We start from the raw sequence: 23,427 nt of genomic DNA, 5'->3' as shown, positions 1-23,427 counted from the left end.
TTTTATATTACTTTTGGGACTAACCTACTAACCGGAGGCCCAGCCCATATTGTTGTTTTCTGGACTATTTCAGTGTTTCAAAGAAAAGGAATATCAAATGGGGTCCAAACAGAATGAAACCTTCGGGAGCGTGATTTTTGGGAAGAATATGATCCGGGAGACTTGGAGTCCACGTCAAAAGAGCCTCGAGGAGGCCAGGAGATAGGAGGGCGTGCCCCCTACTGGGCGCGCCCCCTATCTCCTGGGCCCCTCGAGCACCCCCCGACCGACTTCCTTCACCTATATAATCCCATATACCCTAAAAACATCGACAACGAAGATAGATCGGGAGTTCCGGCGCCGCAAGCCTCTATAGCCACCAAAAACCTCTCGGGAGCCCGTTCCGGCACCCTGCCGGATGGGGAACCCCTCACCAGTGGCCATCTTCACCATCCCAGTGCTCTCCATGACGAGGACGGAGTAGTTCACCCTTAGGGCTGAGGGTATGTACCAGTAGCTATGTGTTTGATGTCTCTCTCGCGTGTTCTCTCTCGTGTTCCCTCTATGGCACGATCTTAATGTATCGCGAGCTTTGCTATTATAGTTGTATCTTATGATGTTTCTCCCCCTCTACTCTCTTGTGATGAATTGAGTTTTCCCCTTTTAGTTATCTTATCAGATTGAGTCTTTAATAATTTGAGAACACTTGATGTATGTCTTGCCGTGCGTATCTGTGGTGACAATGGGATATTCACGTGATCCACTTGATGTAGGTTTTGGTGATCAACTTGCGGGTTCCACCCATGAACCCATGCATAGGGGTTGGCACACGTTTTCGCCTTCTCCGGTAGAAACTTTGGGGCACTCTTTGAAGTACTTTGTGTTGGTTCAATAGATGAATCTGAGATTGTGTGATGCATATCGTATAATCATGCCCACGGATACTTGAGGTGACAATGGAGTATCTAGGTGACATTAGGGTTTTGGTTGATTTGTGTCTTAAGGTGTTATTCTAGTATGAACTCTATGATAGATCAAACGGAAAGAATAGCTTCATTTTATTTTACTACGGACTCTTGAATAGACAGATCAAAAAGGATAACTTTGAGGTGGTTTCGTACTCTACCATAATCTCTTTGTTTTTTCTCCGCTATTAGTGACTTTGGAGTGACTCTTTTGTTGGATGTTGAGGGATAGTTATATGATCCAATTATGTTATTATTGTTGAGAGAACTTGCACTAGTGAAAGTATGAACCTTAGGCCTTGTTTCCTACGATTGCAATACCGTTTACGCTCACTTTTATCATTAGTTACCTTGCTGTTTTTATATTTCCAGATTAAAAATATGTTTATCTACTATCCATATTGCACTTGTATCACCATCTCTTCACCGAACTAGTGCACCTATACAATTTACCATTGTAATGGGTGTGTTGGGGACACAAGAGACTCTTTGTTATTTGGTTGCAAGGTTGTTTGAGAGAGACCATCTTCATCCTACGCCTCCCACAGATTGATAAACCTTAGGTCATCCACTTGAGGGAAATTTGCTACTGTCCTACAAACCTCTGCACTTGGAGGCCCAACAACGTCTACAAGAAGAAGGTTGTGTAGTAGACATCAAGCGCTTTTCTGGTGTCGTTGCCGGGGAGGTGAGTGCTTGAAGGTATATCTTTAGATCTTGCAATCGAATCTTTTTGTTTCTTGTTTTATCACTAGTTTCGTCTATAAAAGAAAACTACGAAAAAATTGGAATTGAGTTTGCCTATTAGGCTTCATCTTTTTTAATATCTTTCGTAAGTATGATGAAAAGGAAAATTGTGCTCAAGTGCTAGAAGAAGAAATATATAGAATGTTTGATACTAAATCTTTGAATGATGAGCATGATTGCAATTTTTTTAGTATGAATTCTTTTAATATCCATAGTACTAATGATGATTGCACTAGTTATGATAAAAATGTCTCTTATAAGTATGTTGATTTTTGTGGAGAACATTGGGTTTGCATGGACACACCAAATAGGGAAAATGGATATTGCAAGAGGCATAGGCATTTAGAAACTAAATTGTTGCAAGAAAGGCTAGATAATAATGCTGAAAATTTACATTTCCTTTGCCGTACTTGTGAACTTTGCAACGAATGTGGTCATTTACATCTCCGATGCAAATTATTTCATGATCGAATTGTGTCCAAAAATTGTGATGATTTGATTTCCCTTGCACATTATAATGAACTTAGTTTCCTTTTGGGTTATGAAGAATTGAAACATTTAACTAAGAATCTTCCAGAATTTGCCCTTGAGAAACTCTTTGATTTTGATCTAGAGAAGATTTATATGTATTGTACGGTGAATTGCATCAAAAATCCTTATATTGCCAATTACCTAAAGAAAAGAGAGCAAATAGAAGATGAAGAGAATACTAATGAAAGGGACGAGACTTCCCATTATCCTCCTATTATTTCTTATGATGAATCAGGTATTGAGGAGGAGCCTTCTATTCAACCAATCTCATCAATAAGGAGCTCAAAGAAGAAGGTTGAACCCACACATAATGTGAAGAAGAAAAGGAAGAGAAGGAGCAGCAAAGGTAAAAAGGTATCCCTCCCAAATGATGTTGCTCCTACTACTCATTGTGATGATGATAATTGCTATACTATTGGTGCTATCCATGCTATTAATGATGAGAGTGATTATGCTTATGATATGAAAATTCCCAAGCTTGGGGAAGCTATGTTTGATGAGGATGAAATATTTGAGAATATATTTTCTGAAATTAATGTTTGTCCCAAGCTTGGGGATGCTACGTTTAATGAAGATGATATTTTTAGCCTCCCAAGTTTTGATATGCAAAGTTGTTATGATGATAGCATGCCTCATACTTATGATTATATTGATGAAAGTGGGTTTGGAAGAGTGTCAACTTTAGGAAGTAGTGATCCCACTATTTTGGAGGGTGTTGAATCTTATAATATTTATGGAAGTGGATTTGGAAGAGTGTCAACTTTATTTAGTGATGATTCCACTATCTTGAAAGAGGTTTCAATCGACTATGATGAGAACAAATTTGCTACTTATGATGATTATTGTGATAAAACTTATGCTATAAAGAGTAGTGATGATTATATTTATAAAACTTCTCATGATTATGATTACTTTTTTTCTGAAAATTATTATTTTAATGTGGAAACAATTTATAGTATTCAAGTCTCTTATGATACTCCCAACATTCTGAATGAGAAGAATTTTGCTTATGTGGAGAGTAATAAATTTTCTATGCTTGTAGATCATGAAAAGAATGCTTTAGGTGCTGGTTATATTGTTGAATTCATTCATGATGCTACTGAAAATTATTATGAGAGAGGATCATATGCTTCTACATATTGCAATAATATCAAGTTTCCTCTCTATGTGTTGAAAATTTTGAAGCTATGCTTGTTGTACCTTCCTATGCTAGTTGATTATTGTTCCCATAAGTTGTTTGCTCACAAAATCCCTATGCATAGGAAATGGGTTAGACTTAAATGTGCTAGTCATATTCTTCATGATGCTCTCTTTATGTTCCAATTCTTATCTTTTATGTGAGCATCATTGATATCATCATGCCTAGATAGGGGCGTTAAACGATAGCGCTTGTTGGGAGGCAACCCAATTTTTTTGTGTTCCTTGCTTTTTGTTCCTGATTAGTAAGAAATAATTCATCTAGCCTCTGTTTAGATGTGGTTTCACGTTTTAATTAGTGTTTGTGCCAAGTAGGACCTTTGTGATGACTTGGGTGAAGTCTTTATGATCATGCTGTAAAAACAGAAACTTTGCGCTCACGAGATTAGCTGCCATTTTTTACAGAAGAGTGATTTTAGGTTGATTCTTTTTGAAGATGATTAATATACAAATTTCCTCAGGTCCACCAATTTATTTCATAATTTGTGGGGTTCCAGAAGTATACGTTTGATACAGATTACTACAGACTGTTCTGTTTTTGACAGATTCTGTTTTCATTGTGTTGTTTGCTTATTTTGATGAATCTATGGCTAGTATGTAAGGGTATGAACCATAGAAAAGTTGGAATACAGTAGGTTTAACACCAATATGAATAAAGAATGAGTTCATTACAGTACCTTAAAGTGGTGGTTTGTTTTCTTGTATTAACGGAGCTTACGAGTTAAGGACAACCAAGAGCCTAAGCTTTGGGATGCCCCGGGTTCATCGGTAACTTTACTTGGAGCTATATTTTTATTTACCACATGATATGTGTTTTGATTGGAGTGTCATTATATTTTGTTAGTATTTGCTTTCTGTTACTTATAATAATATTTTGCATCTATATTTTCAATAAACATGTCAAGGATAGCCTTTACCATGCTTATTTTGCTAGTATACATGTTGCTGTTTGAAAACAGAAAGTTTACCGCTGTTGCAAACATTCCCTAGAAAAGTCAGAGAGTGATATAATGTTGAATGTTTTTTCATAATGAGCTCTGATAAATATTTTACAGCGTAGTATTTTTCTTATAATTTTTGGAGTTAGGGAAGTAGTGATACTCTTGCATTCTTTACAGATTGTAATGTTTTGGTAGATTGCTGTGATGTTTGCATTGTTTGCATATGTTTGCTTGTTTAATGATTCTATTTGAGGATGGGAGTATTAAATATGCAGAGAAATTTAGTATTCAATGTTGAATAATAATGTTAGTAATTTGTTACAGTAGAAAATGATAAGGTTTTGCATTGTTTTATACTAACTTATCTCACGAGTTCTTGTTGAGTTTGTTGTGAATGAAGTTTTCAAGATTTAGGAAACCGAGATATAAAAGGAATTAGGGAGACACAAAAGCTCAAGCTTGGGGATGCCCAAGGCACCCCAAGATAATATTCTAAGAAGTCTCAAGCATCTAAGCTTGGGTATGCCCCGGTAGGCATCCCACCTTTCTTCTTCAATAATTATCGGTTAGTATCGGTTGAACCTAAGTTTTTGCTTCTTCACATGAGTTGTGCTATCCTTGCAATGTCATTTTACTTTGTTTTGCTTGCTGTTTGAATAAAATACCAAGATCTGAAATTCTTAAATGAGAGAGAGTCTTCGCATAGTTGCATAATTATTTAACTACTCATTGATCTTCACTTATATCTTTCGGAGTAGTTTGTTGTTTGCTCTAGTGCTTCACTTATATCTTTTTAGAGCACGGCGGTGGTTTTATTTTGTAGAAATTAATGAACTCTCATGCTTCACTTATATTATTTTGAGAGTCTTAAACATCATGGTAATTTGAATAACAACTATCATACAAGTGAATTGGATGTTATGATCAATTTGTTGCTTGATAATTGTTTTGAGATATGGAGGTAGTGATATTAAAGTCATGCTAGTTGGGTGATTATGGATTTAAAGAATGCTTGTGTTGAAGTTAGCAAGTCCCGTGGCATGCACATATAGTTAAAGTTGTGTAACAAATTCGAAACATGAAGTGTACCTGGCTTTTGCATCCTTATGAGTGCCGGTCGGGGACGAGCGATGGTCTTTTCCTACCAATCTATCCCTCTAGGAGCATGCGCGTAGTGCTTGGTTTTTGATGACTTCTAAATTTTTGCAATAAGTATATGAGTTCTTTTGACTAATGTTGAGTCCATGTATTATACGCTTTTACCTTTCCATCATTGTTAGCCTCTTCGGTACCGTGCATTGCCCTTTCTCACCTTGAGATCTGGTGCAAACTTCGCCGATGCATCCAAACCCCGTGATATGATACGCTCTATCAAACATGAACCTCCTTATATCTTTCTCAAAACAGCCACCATACCTACATATTATGGCATTTTCATAGCCATTCCGGGATATATTTCCATGCAACTTTCCACCGTTCCGTTCATCATCATCATGACATACATTACTTTTGTCATATTGCCATTGCATGATCATGTAGTTGACATCGTATTTGTGGCAAAGCCACCATGTATAATTTTTCATACATGTCACTCTTGATTCATTGCATCATCCCTGTACACCACCGGAGGCATTCATATAGAGTCATATCTTGTTCTAGTTTCGAGTTGTAATTCATGTGTTGTAATCAATAAAAGTGTGGTGATCATCATTATTAGAGCATTGTCCCAAAGAAAAAAAAGGCCAAAAAAGGAAAATAAAAAAAATAAAAAAAGAAAAATAAAAAGAAAAAAAATAAAGGGGCAATGTTACTATCTCTTTTTCCACACTTGTGCTTCAAAGTAGCGCCATGTTCTTCATATAGTGAGTCTCATATATTGTGCTTCAAAGTAGCACCATGTTTTTCATATAGTGAGTCTCATATGTTGTCACTTTCATATACTAGTGGGTATTTTTCATTATAGAACTTGGCTTGTATATTCCTACGATGGGCTTCCTCAAATGCCTTAGGCCTTCGTGAGCAAGCAAGTTGGATGCACACCCACTAGTTTTCTTTTGTTGAGCTTTCATTCATTTATAGCTCTAGTGCATCCGTTGCATGGCAATCCCTACTCCTCATGTTGACGTTAATTGATGGGCATCTCCATAGCCCGTTGATTATCCTCGTCAATGTGAGACTTTCTCCTTTTTGTCTTCTCCACACAATCCCCAATCATTATTCTATTCCACCCATAGTGTTATATCCATGGGTCACGCTCATGTATTGCGTGAAGGTTGAAAAAGTTTGAGATTATGTAAGTACGAAACAATTGCTTGGCTTGTCATCGGGGGTTTCGAATTGGGAACATCTTTGTGTGACGAAAATGAAGCATAGCCTAACTATATGATTTTGTAGGGATGAACTTTCTTTAGCCATGTTATTTTGAGAAGACATGATTACTTTTATTAGTATGCTTGAAGTATTACTATTTCTTTTGTCAATATGAAATTTTATTTTGAATCGTTTGTATCTGAACATTCATGCCACAATAAAGAGAAATTACATTGAGAAATATGCTAGCTACCATTCCACATCAAAAATTCTGTTTTTATCATTTACCTACTTGAGGACGAGCAGGAATTAAGCTTGGGGATGCTTAATACGTCTCCAAGGTATCTATAATTTTTGATTGTTCGATGCTATTATATTACCTGTTTTGGATAATTATGTGCTTTATTATACACTTTTATATTACTTTTGGGACTAACCTACTAACCGGAGGCCCAAACCATATTGTTATTTTCTTGCCTATTTCAGTGTTTCGAAGAAAAGGAATATCAAACGGAGTCCAAACAGAATGAAACCTTCGGGAGCGTGATTATTGGGAAGAATATGATCCGGGAGACTTGGAGTCCACGTCAGAAGAGCCTCGAGGAGGCCAGGAGATAGGAGGGCGTCCCACCCCCTACTGGGCGCGCCCCCTGTCTCCTGGGCCCCTCGAGCACCCCCCGACCGACTTCCTTCACCTATATAATCCCATATACCCTGAAAACATCGACAACGAAGATAGATCGGGAGTTTCGCCGCCGCAAGCCTCTGTAGCCACCAAAAACCTCTCGGGAGCCCGTTCCGGCACCCTGCCGGAGGGGGAACCCCTCACCGGTGGCCATCTTCATGATCTCGGTGCTCTCCATGATGAGGAGGGAGTAGTTCACCCTTGGGGCTGAGGGTATGTACCAGTAGCTATGTGTTTGATCTCTCTTTCTCGTGTTCTCTCTCGTGTTCCCTCTATGGCATGATCTTGATGTATCGCGAGCTTTGCTATTATAGTTGGATCGTATGATGTTTCTCCCCCTATACTCTCTTGTGATGAATTGAGTTTTCCCCTTGAAGTTATCTTATCGGATTGAGTCTTTAATGATTTGAGAACACTTGATGTATGTCTTGCCGTGCGTATCTATGGTGACAATGGGATATTCACGTGATCCGCTTGATGTATGTTTTGTTGATCAACTTGCGGGTTCCGCCCATGAACCTATGCATAGGGGTTGGCACATGTTTTCGTCTTGACTCTCCGGTAGAAACTTTGGGGCACTCTTTGACGTACTTTGTGTTGGTTGAATGGATGAATCTGAGATTGTGTGATGCATATCGAATAATCATGCCCATGGATACTTGAGGTGACAATGGAGTATCTAGGTGACATTAGGGTTTTGGTTGATTTGTGTCTTAAGGTGTTATTCTAGTATGAACTCTATGATAGATCAGACGGAAAGAATAGCTTCATGTTATTTTACTACGGACTCTTGAATAGATAGATCAAAAAGGATAACTTTGAGGTGGTTTCGTACCCTACCATAATCTGTTTGTTTGTTCTCCGCTATTAGTGACTTTGGAGTGACTCTTTTGTTGGATGTTGAGGGATAGTTATATGATCCAATTATGTTATTATTGTTGAGAGAACTTGCACTAGTGAAAGTATGAACCTTAGGCCTTGTTTCCTACGATTGCAATACCGTTTACGCTCACTTTTATCATTAGTTACCTTGCTGTTTTTATATTTTCAGATTACAAATACCTTTATCTACTATCCATATTGCACTTGTATCACCATCTCTTCGCCGAAATAGTGCACCTATACAATTTACCATTGTATTGGGTGTGTTGGGGACACAAGAGACTCTTTGTTATTTGGTTGCAGGGTTGTTTGAGAGAGACCATCTTCATCCTACGCCTCCCATGGATTGATAAACCTTAGGTCATCCACTTGAGGGAAATTTGCTACTGTCCTACAAACCTCTGCACTTGGAGGCCCAACAACGTCTACAAGAAGAAGGTTGTGTAGTAGACATCAATTTCCCCCTCAGGGAGGGAAGTTCCCCCGGTGGAATCGCTCCGCCGAAGGGCAAAAGTGCTCCTGCCCAAGTTCCTCCTCGAGGCGGCGGCGCTTTGTCCCGAAAGTCCTCTCCTCATTTTTTCTAGGTCAAAATGACTTACATACCAGAAGATGGGCACCGGAGGTGGGCCAAGGAGGGCAGCACCCACCAGTGCGCGCCTGGGCCTCTTGGTGCGCCCAGGTGGGTTGTGCCCACCTGTTGGCCCCACTATGGTACTTATTTGCTCCAATATTTATTAAATATTCCATAAAAATTCCTCGGGAAGTTTCAGCTTATTTGGAGTTGAGCAGAATAGGTAGCTTGACGTAGCTTTTTCAGGTCCAGATTTACGGTTGCCGGAATTCTCTCCCTTTATGCATACCTTGCATATTATGAGAGAAAAGGCATTAGAATTACTCGAAAAAGCATTATATACAATAAAACAACATAAATAACAGTAGGAAAACATGATGCAAAATGGACGTATCAGGCGCTTTGGCTCAGCGTATGATGTATTCGCTTCCTTATCTTTTCTTTTTCTTGGTTTGGAAGACATGTCCTTCACATAGAAAATTTGCGCTACATCATTGGCTAGGACGAATGGTTCGTCTATGTAACCAAGATTGTTCAGATCCACTGTAGTCATTTCGTACTGTGGGTCTACCTGTACCACGCCTCCTGACATATTGACCCATTTGCACTGAAATAAAGGGACCTTAAAATCATGTCCACAGATTGACCCAGCTCGAAACTAACAAGACATTGCGCCACATCACTCCATAACCTTGGTAGGATTTCTGGATCCATCACCGTCTGAGAGATTGCATTGAGGAATGCACATGGCTTCACAATGGCTAATCGAACGTTTCTAGTAGAAGCCCCCTCAATGCAACCTGAAACAATTGCGTCATAATCACGTGGTAGTCATGAGACTTTAGGTTCTGGAACTTTTTCTCTACCATATTTATTATTCCCTTTATATTCGACGAGAAACCAGACGGGACCTCCATACTGAGCATGCATTCAAAGAAGATTTCCTTCTCTTCTTTGGTAAGAGCATAGCTGATAGGACCTTCATACTGCTTTGGAGGCATGTCATCTTTTTTTGCAAACGTTGCTGGTCCTCCCATGCCTCTGGTGTATCTTTTGTCTTCCCATACATGCCCAAGAAGCCTCGCAGGTTGCACGCAAAGATTCTTCGTCACGTGCATCATGCCGATTGCAGAGCGGACCTCTAGGTCTTTCGAATAGGGTAGGTCCCAAAATATAGATTTCTTCTTCCACATGGGTGTGCGTCCCTCAACGTTATTCGGAACAGATAGTCCCTCGGGACCCTTTCTAAAGATTACTTGTAAATCATTGACCATAGCAAGTATGTGATCACCAGTACGGATGACATGCTTCTTCCGGTGATCTGCCTGGCCTTTGAGATGCTTGCCTTTCTTTTGACATTGATGGTTGGTCGGAAGAAATCGACGATGCCCCAGGTACACATTCTTCCTGCATTTGTCCAAATATATACCTTCGGTGTCATCTAAACAGTGTGTGCATGCGTGTTATCCCTTGTTTGTCTATCCTAAAAGGTTACTGAGAGCAGGCCAATCATTGTTGGTTACAAATAACAACGCATGTAGGTCAAATTCCTGTTGTTTGTGCTCATCCCACACACGTACACCGTTTCCATTCCATAGCTATAAAAGTTCTTCAAATAATGGCCTTAGGTACACATCAATGTTTTTGCTGGGTTGCTTAGGGCCTTGGATGAGAATTAGCATCATAATGAACTTTCGCTTCATTCACAACCAAGGAGGAAGGTTATAGATACATAGAGTCACGGGTCTGGTGCTGTGATTGCTGCTCTGCTCCCCAAAAGGATTAATGCCATCCGCGCTTAAACCAAACCATACGTTCCTTGCGTCACCTGCAAAGTCCCCCCACTCTCTTTCGATTTTTCTCCACTGTGACCCGTGAGCGGGTGCTCTCAACTTCCCGCCTTTCGTCCGATCCTCTTTGTGCCATCGCATCAACATGGCATGATCTTTGTTTCTGAACAGTCATTTCAACCGTGGTATTATAGGAGCATACCGCATCACCTTGGCAGGAACCCTCTTCCTGGGGTGCTCGCCGTCAACATCATCAGGATCATCTCGTCTGATCTTATACCGCAATGCACCGCATACTGGGCATGCATTCAAATCCTCGTATGTACCGCGATAGAGGATGTAGTCATTAGGGCATGCATGTATCTTCTAAACTTCCAATCCTAGAGGGCATACAACCTTCTTTGCTACGTACGTACTGTCGGGCAATTCGTTGTCCTTTGGAAGCTTCTTCTTCAATATTTTCAGTAGCTTCTCAAACCTTTGTCAGGTACACCATTCTCTGCCTTCCACTGCAACAATTACAGTGTGGTACCGAGCTTTGTGTTGTCATCTTCGCAATTGGGGTACAACCCTTTTTTGTGATCCTCTAACATGCGATCGAACTTCAACTTCTCTTTTTCACTTTCGCATTGTCTATTTGCATCAACAATGACTCGGCGAAGATCATCATAGGGCACATTGTCTGGTTCCTCTTCATTTTTAGCTTCCCCCGTTGTAGCATCACCGTATTCAGGGGGCACATAGTTGTCATCATCCTCTTCTTCTTCATTGTCTTCCATCATAACCCCTCTTTCTCCGTGCTTGGTCAAAACATTATAGTGTGGCATGAAACCCTTATAAAGCAGGCGCGTGTGAAGGATTTTCCGGACAGAGTAAGACTTCATATTTCCACATATAGGGCATGGACAACACATAAAACCATTCTGCTTGTTTTTCTCAGCCACTTCGAAAAGTTATGCACGCCCTTAATGTACTCGGAGGTGCGTCTGTTACCATACATCCATTGCCGGTTCATTTGTGTGCAGTATATATAACTAAGTGTGTCAAAAACCATTACAGAACATCATGAATACATAAGTGACCAAATTAATAGGAGTTCATCATCACATTAAAACCAAAGTACATACATAGTTATCATTGAACAACATATACCTCTCCAGAGCATCTAATTAAACCATACATTGAAACTATCTGAAACATTTCAATGCAACAACAAATGCGAGCATAATCGCAACTAAGGTAACAATTGATCCAATGACATAATGATACCAAGCCTCAGTATGAATGGCATATTTTCTATTCTTTCTAATCATCAAGCGCATTGCATCGATCTTGATCTTGTGATCGTCGACGACATCCGCAACATGCAACTCCAATATCATCTTCTCCTTCTCAATTTTTTTCAATTTTTCATTCAAGTAATTGTTTTATTCTTCAACTAAATTTAAGCTCTCGACAATAGGGTCGCTTGGAATTTCCGGTTCACATACCTCCTAGATAAAAAAAATCTATGTCACGTTGGTCGGCATAATTGTCATAAACACTAAATGAACCAAATCTTTCCCTGATAATAAAGCACGGGTTGAGTTTGCAGGGTTCACCGTCGCGCTGTTTTTGCAAAAGAGTCCCTGCAGTTTTCGGAATTCAACCCGTAGTCCTTTCTTTAGTGGATATGTAGGAAATGTTTCATTTTTGCAAAAGAGACCCTGTATTTTGCCACATTCAACCCGTGGTCCTTACATTTCATTTTTTTGCAGGGGCGGGCATGGCAGAAGTGCAGGCGGCGCTGCGCTCGATGCGGCAGTAGGGACGCAGGAGGCGACGCTGCGCTCGATGCGGGAGCAGGGAGGCGGGAGCCGTGCGTGGAGACGGAGGAGAAAATGGGAGGCGTGGCTGAGAGGCAGGCGAGTGGGAAGGGCTGGGGTGTTCCCCACAACACAGAAGAGACCAGTGACGGCCTTGGAGGGACTCGCGGTGGCACGACCGGCGAGGACATTCTGGATCTCGCCGGATCCGGTAGGAAATTGCGCGCAGGCGGTGGATCTGGAAGGAAGACCTCCGGAGTTTGGAGCACGACGGTTGGTGGGCGCGGCATGGCTTCGGGTACCTGTGAGAGAAGAGAGAGATGAGCGGGAGAGAAAAGGAAGGATGGAAGGCCGGAAGGAGAGATAGGGAGCAGTGAGATGCGGCGGTGATCTTGCTGTTGCTGCTCTCCGGTGGCACGCCGGCCATCCCCGAGCCGGAATTGCGGCCTCCCGCATCACGTGATGACGCCAAGGCCCAGGTCAGTCTTGGGATTGCTGACATGCCGCCTCTTTCTTTCCCATGTAGAAATTCATCGGTCTTGCATATGCATTCATGTGTTGCTTTTCAATCTTACAAATTAGAGATTTTGATTGATACGTACATGGGAAGCAGCAGCACTACATGAATATAATAAGAGAAGATACACCAAATCTGAAGGTGCTACAATTGATCTACTCATATTTCCCCTGATTTGATAATTGTCAGTTTGTGAACACGTCACTTAGCATCTTTTCTAATGTATGTGAGGGGCTTAGCTGGGGAAATTTTGAAGCGGTTCAGATGGGTATTTGTATCATACCCTGCTGCTGTGTATGCTGTTCTTTGCTCCGCTTGGGGCAATTTTGTACAGGGAGATATGATTTGGATCAGTTATGTGATGCTCTGTCATGCTCTTTGTGCTCCTGCTCGAGACAGAAACTTTTAGATATTTGTACTGATTATTGGTACCGACACTGATCGTATTTATTCTCATCTGTTCCAGGTTAATCATCAAGAGAAAGTAACACTTGATCACAGGGTATTAAAGTTAGTAGATGTATGTAAAGTAATGTAGCTTTGTCAAACAAATGTCAGTTTTTAGATGTTGGTCAGTTATGTAGCTGCTCTCCAATGACCTTTTAAACTCAACATGCCGTCGGTCAAATATACATGGAGGACACGAAACAAATCAGAAAGAAATTAGCAATCTGTTAAATCCAGATATTTCTCTGATTTACTGCTTTCATTTTTTTGGAACCTAGCTTGTGAAATGTTCATGTGTTCTTACTTGAGCGCCTCTTATGGTTTTAGCAATGGAGTTGGCTCTAGCTCTTGGAAAGATGGTGAACAAGAAGCTGCCCAACCTGCTCACTATAAGTTTTTCCTTCTTGCCTATTTATACAAGGAAGTTACTTTCAAGGTATTTATGTGCATGTTCAACAAACTGAATTCTTTATTGAGTGCAACTAGAGATTGCGGCGGCAGCGGGGCTTTTGTGTCGGCACGCTGTAGGGAGCTGTTCGACAGTGAACGATGGTGGTGGATCATAGTTGGAATTCAAGAGGGTTGGTGTGGTTGCAGTTATCCGACGATTGGGAGAGAGCGGAGCAACAAAGGAGGCTGGCCAAGGACATGGCCACGGATAACACATCTTGCTCGGTTTCCCCGATGAACCAAGGTTGATTGCATTCTGCATGACATCATATTTTTCATGAGAGTTTTGTGATGCTCCTTTTTCTAGAAAAGTTTCGTGATGTTAACTCATGAGGCATTTGACATGATATTATGTGAATGTAAACGTAATCCGTAGTGCAGAGCAAACGGAGTGAACAAGCCAAGAACGTGTTTGTCAGTCTGTCATTGTCATACTTTTATTTTTGTAATTCTATCGTACTATATAGTTAGTACAAGATCATCAAATATTCAGTATATGTTTTGGAAATATAATTTTATGAAATTGAATACACAACATGTTCAGAGGAGAGGAGACATAGGCTTGCTGTCAATAACTTGAGTTCCCTGTGATGATCACCCGGGCGGCCGTGTAGCCGTCTCAGATGGAGTCTCAGGGGAAGGAGCAAAAGGAGGTGCCCACATGTATGATAAGATTCAGCTTCCCGAAATTTTGGAGAGGCGCTCGGCGCACTACAAAACTTTTATTTGTAAATGTTGCATGCTACTACCTCCTAATTAATATGTCATTGAAAAGAAGTAGATCCAGCTCTTCTTAGATATTGTAACATGTTTTGGTTTGCAGGTTTAATATTTCACGTCCTCTATTTGGTAATGAGAGCAATGCAATATTCTGAAAGGGCACACATGTAAGGGAAACTGATATATGTCTACCTGTCAAGCTGGAAACTGCAATTCGTATTCTCAGATCCTAGCTCTGAATAAATTGCTTTTCTTTTTCCTTCAAGTTGTCATCTTATTTCGGGATTGGCATCACTAATAATGCAGATGGTTTTTCCATTCAATCAAATTATAAATTCCAAATTTGTTACCCGTTTCTATAAGTACAGTACTATTATGTTAGAATGTTGTTTGCCATTTATATTAATTGCCATTCTTGCCCACTTCCTCTGATTGCAGCTCTTACATTGCCCCAAAAGGCATTTGGCTTTTATGTTTATTCCAGAAGTTCACTCTTTCACCTCATTTTCTTCAAAGGTTGAATTTTTCATGTATGATATATTTATAAGACAAATGATATGCATTGTGATTTTTCTTAACTTGAATATGGACTCGGAGCCATATATCCTCGCAAGTAAGGGATGTGGACCTATGTTAAGGAGCGCGGATGTCACAGTTTGATTTTGTGGTTGCGTGGCGCAGATGACACGGCAGAGACGGAGCACCTCCTGGCGCTGGCCGGCGGCGACGAGGCGCGTGTCCAGTTCTTCCCGTGCGACCTCCTCGGCAGCACCACCATGCTCGCCGCCGCACGTGGCTGCTCCGGCATTATCCACCTCACCTCGCCCTGCACCATCAAACGCGTCCTCAACCCCGAAGTACTGCTGCCCTATGACTGTCCTGCGGTTGTTCCTTCAGAGTTCAGACCTCTCAGTACGGGGTGGTGTTTGTCTCGTTTTGTGGCCGCAGAAGGAGCTGGTGGTGTCGCCCATGGAGGGGACGCTCAACGTGCTGCGCACCGCCAAGGACGCCGGGGGCATGCGCCGGGTGATGGAGACCACGTCCGTCTCCGCCGTCATGCCCAGCCCGGGGTTACCGGCCGGGGAGGTCCTCGATGAGCACTGCTGAATCGACATCGACTATTGCGACAAGAACGAGGTGAGATGATACAACCACCTTGCAAAAAGTGCAGTTACTAAATTATTTATGACAACAAAAAAACTGCAGCTGGTTAGCAAGACAGGAAAAGGTTATCTGCATCCTTCAGCGCAGTTGGTTACTGCAAGAAGTGCATAGTTTGTTTGATGAGATAGAAATCTGAAATCACATATGGTTCTGCAGATGCAATAGCAACTTATATTTATTTCAGCTGTGCATATGACAACATGATCAACTCCACCCCCCCTTCTAAAATTGTTACGGTGCAACCATTTTTCAGATGGGCTTTGCAGTTATCTCATTTTCTATCTTTTCTTGGTTAGGTCTGGTACCCTGCTTCAAGGACACTGGCTGAGAAGCCAGCATGGAAATTAAAAATGGCAGCCCGGCGCAAAAAGGAAGGACATTAGTAGATGGAATAAATTTGGCTGTCATGAACAAGAAGGAAATGAATTAACAGAAGGAATAAATTCTGCTGGCATGAGCATGAATGAAGGGAGGGCTTTATTTGTTTTGAACATTAATACAGACACAAGCGCTTATATACACGCGCATACACTCACCCCTATAAAACACGCACACCCTACCCCTATGAGCACCTCCGAAAGACTGAGCCGGCATATCATCTTGAGATTTACGAAGTCACCGTAGGCGCCTCGTCGTCGACGGGAACGTCTCCTCCCACTGAATGCGCGTCGCCGAAATTCCTGAAATAAATCTAGGAATAAATGCGAGCACCAGGATTTGAACCCTGATGGGCTGAGAATACCACAGGCCCTCTAACAATCCAGCCACAGGTTGGTACGCGGGAGGTCTTTAGTTTTAGAAGAAGAAATTTCAGAAGCTATTCGGGCGAAATTAACTTTCAGTGCTTTGAAAGAGAGACCCGTGACATGCATGGATGGTCCATAGTTACGTGCGTATGTGTGCTGTCCGTTGTCCAGCAAAATTCCACGTCCCGCGTGTCTGGCCATTGCAAGTTGGAAAAGACATCTCAGGAAAACACACGAACATGGCACCCGCCGGGTTTGGGTGCGGGTAATGGTCGCCCAAATCCGTACCCACCTCATTATTTTTTGCCCATACCTGTATCTGTATCCGCACCTCGGGTTTCAAACTGTTTCCATACCCGTATCCGGACGGGTGCGGATAATACCCGCGGGTAAAAATACTCACATCGGTCACTATATCCAATTCACAATTCATCATGTAATTTTCAACATTTACACATATGTACACAACATTTCACCATGTATACTTCAACATTTCAGTACATGTATACCACATTTTAGCATTTGAGCACATATAGATGATAATTTGTTGTGCGATGGAATGAAACGGATGATATTAATTTTCAGAAATGCATAGCAATAAGCACGAAATAGATGACACTAAACAATGTCCAGTTATATACATAGGTGAGTAGCCTGTACGTGAACTTGTAGAGAAACATTCACATCTATTCTTTTCTTTCGAACTACAAGACAAACAAGACAGACACAATCTTCTCTAGTTTTGTTTTATTGAAGGTACTTTTGCAGCCCCTACTTCAAAATAATCAACCGAAGGAGACTATATAATAAGATCAACAAAACCATGAGTTCATGAAACAAGATCGACGCATTTAAACAGGATCACACACATGCATAAGGGGAGAGAATTTTGGGTCGAGGTTAGCTGTTGCGTTACCCTAAGGTACAATGGCAAGGTTTCTTTAGTGAATGACACATGGAGCCTACTGTTAGAAGAAATTAGTATATGGGTATGCGGGTATGCGGGTGCGCGGGTATGGGTATTGCATTCCCATACCCATACCCGGCTTACCCGATGGATACAATTTTTTCCCATTTATAAATCCATGGGTATTTATTTGTCTCAAACCCTTACCCAAATAGGGTTTTTACCCGCCGGGTTCGCGGGTTGCGGGTACCCATTGCAATGTTGAGTTCCCTACTTGAATTACAGCCGCAAGCACGTCGCTCTGTGGGAAGACAGACACGCCGATGCTACTCGCCTCAAATACTTCCTCCGGCAAGGTGTTCATCAATATAAAATATAAATTTTCCAGATTTAATCTTATTATGGATGTTTATTAAAATAGAATATAAAAAATGATGCACAATGGCACATGAAGCTGGTTGTTCCATTTTTTCGCCCGGTGCAACGCACGGGCATTTGTACTAGTAGTTATAAAAGATAATATATACCACATCCGAATCATAGACAGGACGAGGGCCAACGGAGGCGGATACCAAAACCATCGCACTATATAATAACAAACAATAATAAAAATAAGAAAATTACACAAGTATCTATCTAAACCATACAAGTAAGAACTTTTTTCTTTTAGAAAGAAGATAAGAACAAGAGGCTCACCATGGTGGTGCTGGCGACAAGATCGGCGTGGGCGATCGACGGCGGAGAGGACGGAGACGGGATGATAGGACGGCTGCCAAATCTAGACAAATCTCGAGGAAAATGGAGCTTGGACAAGGAGCTTTGAGAGGAGAAAGCTCAAGTGTGGCTCGGGCATTTCATCGAACAGCTCATGTGCATAGAAGGTGAGTTAGTGCACCAAAAAGCACTTCCATGGCCGGCCAAAAAACAGAGCAGTGCACTGCTCTGCTCACGGGCAGGGGGTATATATAGGCTTCACTTTGGTCCCGGTTTGTGGCTGGAACTTAGACTAAAGGACCCCATTTGGTCCCAGTTCCAGCCACAAACCGGGACCAATGGTTGTGGGCCGGGAGCGAGGCCTATTGGTCCCGGTTCGTGTCTGGAACCGGGACCAAAGGGGTCAAACGAACCGGGACAAATAGCCCCCGAGGCCCGGTGCGCTGGCCTCACGAACTGGGACCGATGCCCCCATGGCTCACGAACCGGGACTAATGGGCTTCTCGGGCCTGGACCAAAGCCCTGTTTTGATCTCCCACATGATTAAAATACGTAGAGCATTGAGCATTCTCTTGTGTGACCCATTGGTGCTTTTGCTAACGCATCATCCCGAGAGAGTCGTTCTTCGTCGCACTAGTAGAAAAATGACCTTTAGTCCCGGTTCTGTAACCGGCACTAAAGGGTCGGGACTAAATGTCCCCCCTTTAGTCCCGGTTCAGCAAGACCCGGGACCAAAGGTCCACCACGTGGCACGAGCCCGTTCCGCGGGTCTGGGGACCTTTAGTCCCGGTTGGTATGATCAACCGGGACTAAAGGTTTTTTTTCAAAAAAAAGATTATATTTTTTTGTATTTTTTTCTGATTTTCAAATTTCTTAATTATTTGACTATTATCTCTAATCACCCCTCATCATTGCTCAAGCGTGGAGCACTTATTCCAAATCGTCTAACTTTCCGGTAGGTCACCCATCCTCTCACTACTCCAGCCTGAGCATGCTTAACTTCCGAGTTCTATTCTCCCTAGTTTCCAATTCTGCACTTGTTGTTTACGTGACAATAATAAGCTGCCAATCCTGTTAACCCTCAGGAGTTTAGCTTGAGCACGAAGTCTCACGTTTCACCGTTTGAGTTTGAAACTATTCTAAAAAACAAAAATTATTTAGTAACACTAATATTTCTTGAATAAGTAGTTTAACCACAGTTTGACCATAGTTTGACCATAGTTTGACCAGATTTGACCATAGTTTGATCAGATTTGATCATAGTTTGACCACAGTTTGACCACAGTTTGACCAAAATTCAAAAAAACTAAAATAATTATTTAGTAAGACAAATATTTCTTGTATAAGTAGTTTAACCATAGTTTGACCAGATTTAGCCAAATTTCAAAAAAACTGAAATTTGAGCATAACTTTTTTTCGTTTTAGAATTTGAGGATTCTAAAAGTTTGCACAACGGCTTATGACAGTCGAATTCGGATGCGGATTTTTGTGCTGAACATTTTGATATATTGTGCGTTTTTTTCCGACATCGTATGCAAAAGATATGGTCGTTTAACTTTTTCATAACAATGTTTTGCAAAACATGTTGAAGTTTATGTTTTTAAATTTCCCTAACTATTAGATGTAGTAACATAACTACATCTCGAAGGATTTTAATTTTCAAAGTTATTATCATTTTCTTTTGTTTTTTTACAAAACTGAAAAGGCGATAAGGGGTGGTAGAGTTTGAAATTTGCCCTTTAGTCCCGGTTTGTGTATCCAACCTGAACTAAAGGTTAGAGCTCTTTAGTTCCGGTTTATGATACAAACCGGGACTATAGGTTGGCCCTTTAGTCCCGGATTTTCTCACAAACCGGGGCTAAAGGGGATCGTAGGGCCCCGGCCTGACGCCAGTCTGTCACCACCCTTTAGTCCCGGTTTGTGACACAAACCGGGACTATTGGTCACAAATGAACCGAGACTAATGCATAGCCGTTCGTAACGAGACTAATGGATGCATTAGTGTCGGTTCATTTACAAACCAGGACTAATGAGCTAAACATTAGGTCATTATTCTACTAGTGTTAGCACACAGTCTAGCTTGCCCAGAGCCTGGAATATCGCTGCCCAAATCTGTCTCGCAAAAACCCAGCGTATAAGTAGTTGGTCTATGCTTTCCTCCTCCATGTTACATAACGGGAATTGGTCCTGATGATCAAGTCCTCTCCACGGAACACGCTCGGAGAACACCATCTATTCTGCAGGGCCATCAAAGTGAAATAATGGCAATGTAGCGGGCTCCATCTTTCCAAGTGAATTCGGCCGTTGGGTCTACTTCACGACCCCAATACTTGGCTGCATAGCCTGATCTCATGGTGAAGGTGCCACTTGTCGCCTACACTAGTAGAAAAACACCCATTACTCCCGGTTCGTAAGGGCCTTTAGTACCGGTTCATGAACCGGGACTAATGTGTCGTTACTAATACCTCCACCCATTAGTCCCGGTTCAAACTCGAACCGGGACAGATGTGCCTCCACGTGGCCGGTCCGCCGAGCCCAGTCAGGTGGGCCTTTCGTCCCGGTTGGTGGCTCCAACCAGGACCAAAAGTTCATGTTTTTTACAATGTGGCTGCTTTAGGGGGTTTGGGGGTTATTTTTAGGTTGTTATTAACTAGCTAATAGAGAGAAGTGTCCTCTCTTATATCTTCGTCCTTGGTTTATCAACGCTGCTGCTATGTTCAGTTCACCCGCTGATATAACATGCTCATGCATGCGCATCATACATCATCATATATAATAACAAGTCCTATGCATCATCATACAACTTCTACTCGTTAGTAATAATAAGTCATACGATCATCATCCTCATAGTCATCGAACCCAACCCTACATAATTGTTCTTAGCGCATGATCATCAGTATCAGGTAGGACCTAAACACCCTTAAGGTAAAATAGCATAAAACAATATAGACCCTGACTCTCCATTATGAAGAATGGCGATCATCTTGTCTCCAATTCTTGCCCTTCGTTGCTTGTTGCTTCCAAGAAGCTCCTTACGACTGTCCATACATTTTTTTCCATTCTTTGATTGTTATGTCTCCACTTCTTTTAGAAACCCGGTATGGACAGTTGAGATTCGTAGGACGACTTGGTTGTATGTTCAAAACATGAAGGCTACCATGCGTATACATCAGATGAGGCACACAATCATTCGGGATTATCTGTTGAAAAACATAGTAATAACTTCATAGTTAGCAATGATGTACTAGTTTTAGAAGTGTGCAAAAAGATCACGGATGTCGTAATAGTAAAAAAATCTTACCAGGGTATCTCCATAGTAGTTACCGTAGTTCAACACGTGCACTAGTGGCACGTATTGACCATAATGTTGAGGAGTTTGATTGTAGATATTGTAATTCTCAAGATCAGTACAAAATGCGACCAGATGATTTTTCTCCTAATAAGTTAATTCGGAGCCTTCAGTGTAGTAGGTTCTGTCTACCATCTTCCGCACATTCTTTGAACAATGAAAATAAGCTGTCAATGGAGATAAGTTGTCAACTATTTTGAAATAAACAATATAAATTACTTAATAACTATGTTAAGCTCACATGGGGGAAGAATTGGAGGTGTATCCACAAGGACCCAAATCGAAGATCTCTCTTGCTCGATTGTAGGATCACCAAGATCCATGGTGACAAGCATACCCTCATCAAGACCATACATCTTGCAAAGTGCTTCCCAATTTTTGCAATCAAAATGGGTTACACTCTGAGCATTGTACAACTTTACTTGAAAATCCATACCATGATGGGTACTTAGGATATTTTTTTTGGTTTCGAAACTTTTATGGTCTTCAAAACCCATCCTCTCCAAGACATAGCGTCTTGCAAAGCATGGGATAAGCTAGTCGAATTGGAAAAGATGAAAAATATTGTCATGATTAAAATAGTTGAAGTCATGAGTAATTATGAAAAAAAACTATTGTCATCGGTTGCGTACCGTATGAACATCGAAGATCTCCTCGAGCTTAATGCTGAAGCGACGATCTTCGTCCAGCTCAATGAACCTGTCGCAGATACCTTGGTCGTCGTGGAACCAGTCGCACTCCCCTGGGCGTTTTTCGTCGTCCGAGTACGACATTTCCGGCCTATGCTCATAATTCAAATATTAAACTAGATTATTACTCACGGTTGACTATCGGTGATGTACGTAGCTCCTCCTTTCATTCCCGAGTGCATTATTACATCAAATTGTCTAGCACACGGAAATGAAGGAGAACTTATCCAATATGAGCATTCAATAAGCAAAACCAAATCATAAAATAAAGTAGTATTCAAATTAGCATGCATTCAATAATTATAAGCAAAAGTACATCATCTCTTGGTGTCCGTACATCGTCGAATATTATCACTAATATAGCATCACTAATACAACTAGAACCGTAGCGCCCGACGGGTATCGACGCGGGCGGTGGACACCCAAAGATAAGGAACCATCACTGGATCATAGCTCTAGTGAGATCCCTGGAGAACCTGCCAGGTATTGTCGAACCTGCCCTCCAATGCAACCATGTAGCGACGGACGTGCTCGTCCTCCTCGCTGACACGGTGACGTACCACCTCCGCGGTGTCCGGAAGCCTCGGCACCGTCACTGGCCCACGCGACCGCCACCAAACAAGGACCGGGTCAACAATGGGCTGCCTCCTCACCAACCTACGTCCCCGGGAAGGTAGCACCTCCCAATACCAGCCCGACGGAGCCCAGTCCCGAACATGGCCCTGATCAAGGAAGCCTCCACCACCGAGTCGACGACGACGAGGATGCGGGATAGGCATCGCCGACGTCGATGCGGGAACTACTTCTATATATAGTTAAATAAAGTAGTTTTATTAATTAAATCAACTAGCTAGTTCAACTACTAAACACTTACTATAAATAAATAAAGTAGTACTTACTAAAAACAAACTACTTCTATATATAGTAAAATAAGGTAGTTTATTAAATCAACTAGCTAGTTCAACTATATATGAAGCACTTACTATAAATAAAATAAAGTAGTACGTACTAAAAATAAACTAGTATTTTTCTAACTAAATATATTAAACACTTTCTCTTCTTATTTTTTTCATTTTTCTAAATACGTATATGAACAAAAAAACCATTAAAATTCTATAAACAAAATTACAACAGGAAAAATCATAAAGATTCTATGAACAGAAAAAAATCGTAAAAATTTGACATATTCGATCTTTGCATATATATGATAAAAAATCTATGAACTACACATCTAAATTACTACACATCCAACAAAAAAATGTATGAACTACAAAAAATCTAACATAATATGAACAAATTAATTACACAATCTAAATTACAC

The 23,427-nt window shown here is 41.3% G+C and overlaps 1 pseudogene; it reads left to right on the top strand.

Moving 5' to 3' along the window:
• The first annotated feature begins 13,696 nt into the window (after positions 1–13,696).
• Positions 13,697–16,084, top strand: LOC123084349 (phenylacetaldehyde reductase-like; annotated as a pseudogene).
• Positions 16,085–23,427: the final 7,343 nt, after the last annotated feature.

The sequence above is a fragment of the Triticum aestivum genome, chromosome 4A, assembly GCF_018294505.1.
Source record: "Triticum aestivum cultivar Chinese Spring chromosome 4A, IWGSC CS RefSeq v2.1, whole genome shotgun sequence".
In the NCBI taxonomy this organism is placed as follows: domain Eukaryota; kingdom Viridiplantae; phylum Streptophyta; class Magnoliopsida; order Poales; family Poaceae; genus Triticum; species Triticum aestivum.
Note: the sequence above shows the minus strand (reverse complement) of the source record. Positions and strands in the feature narration are given on the sequence as shown.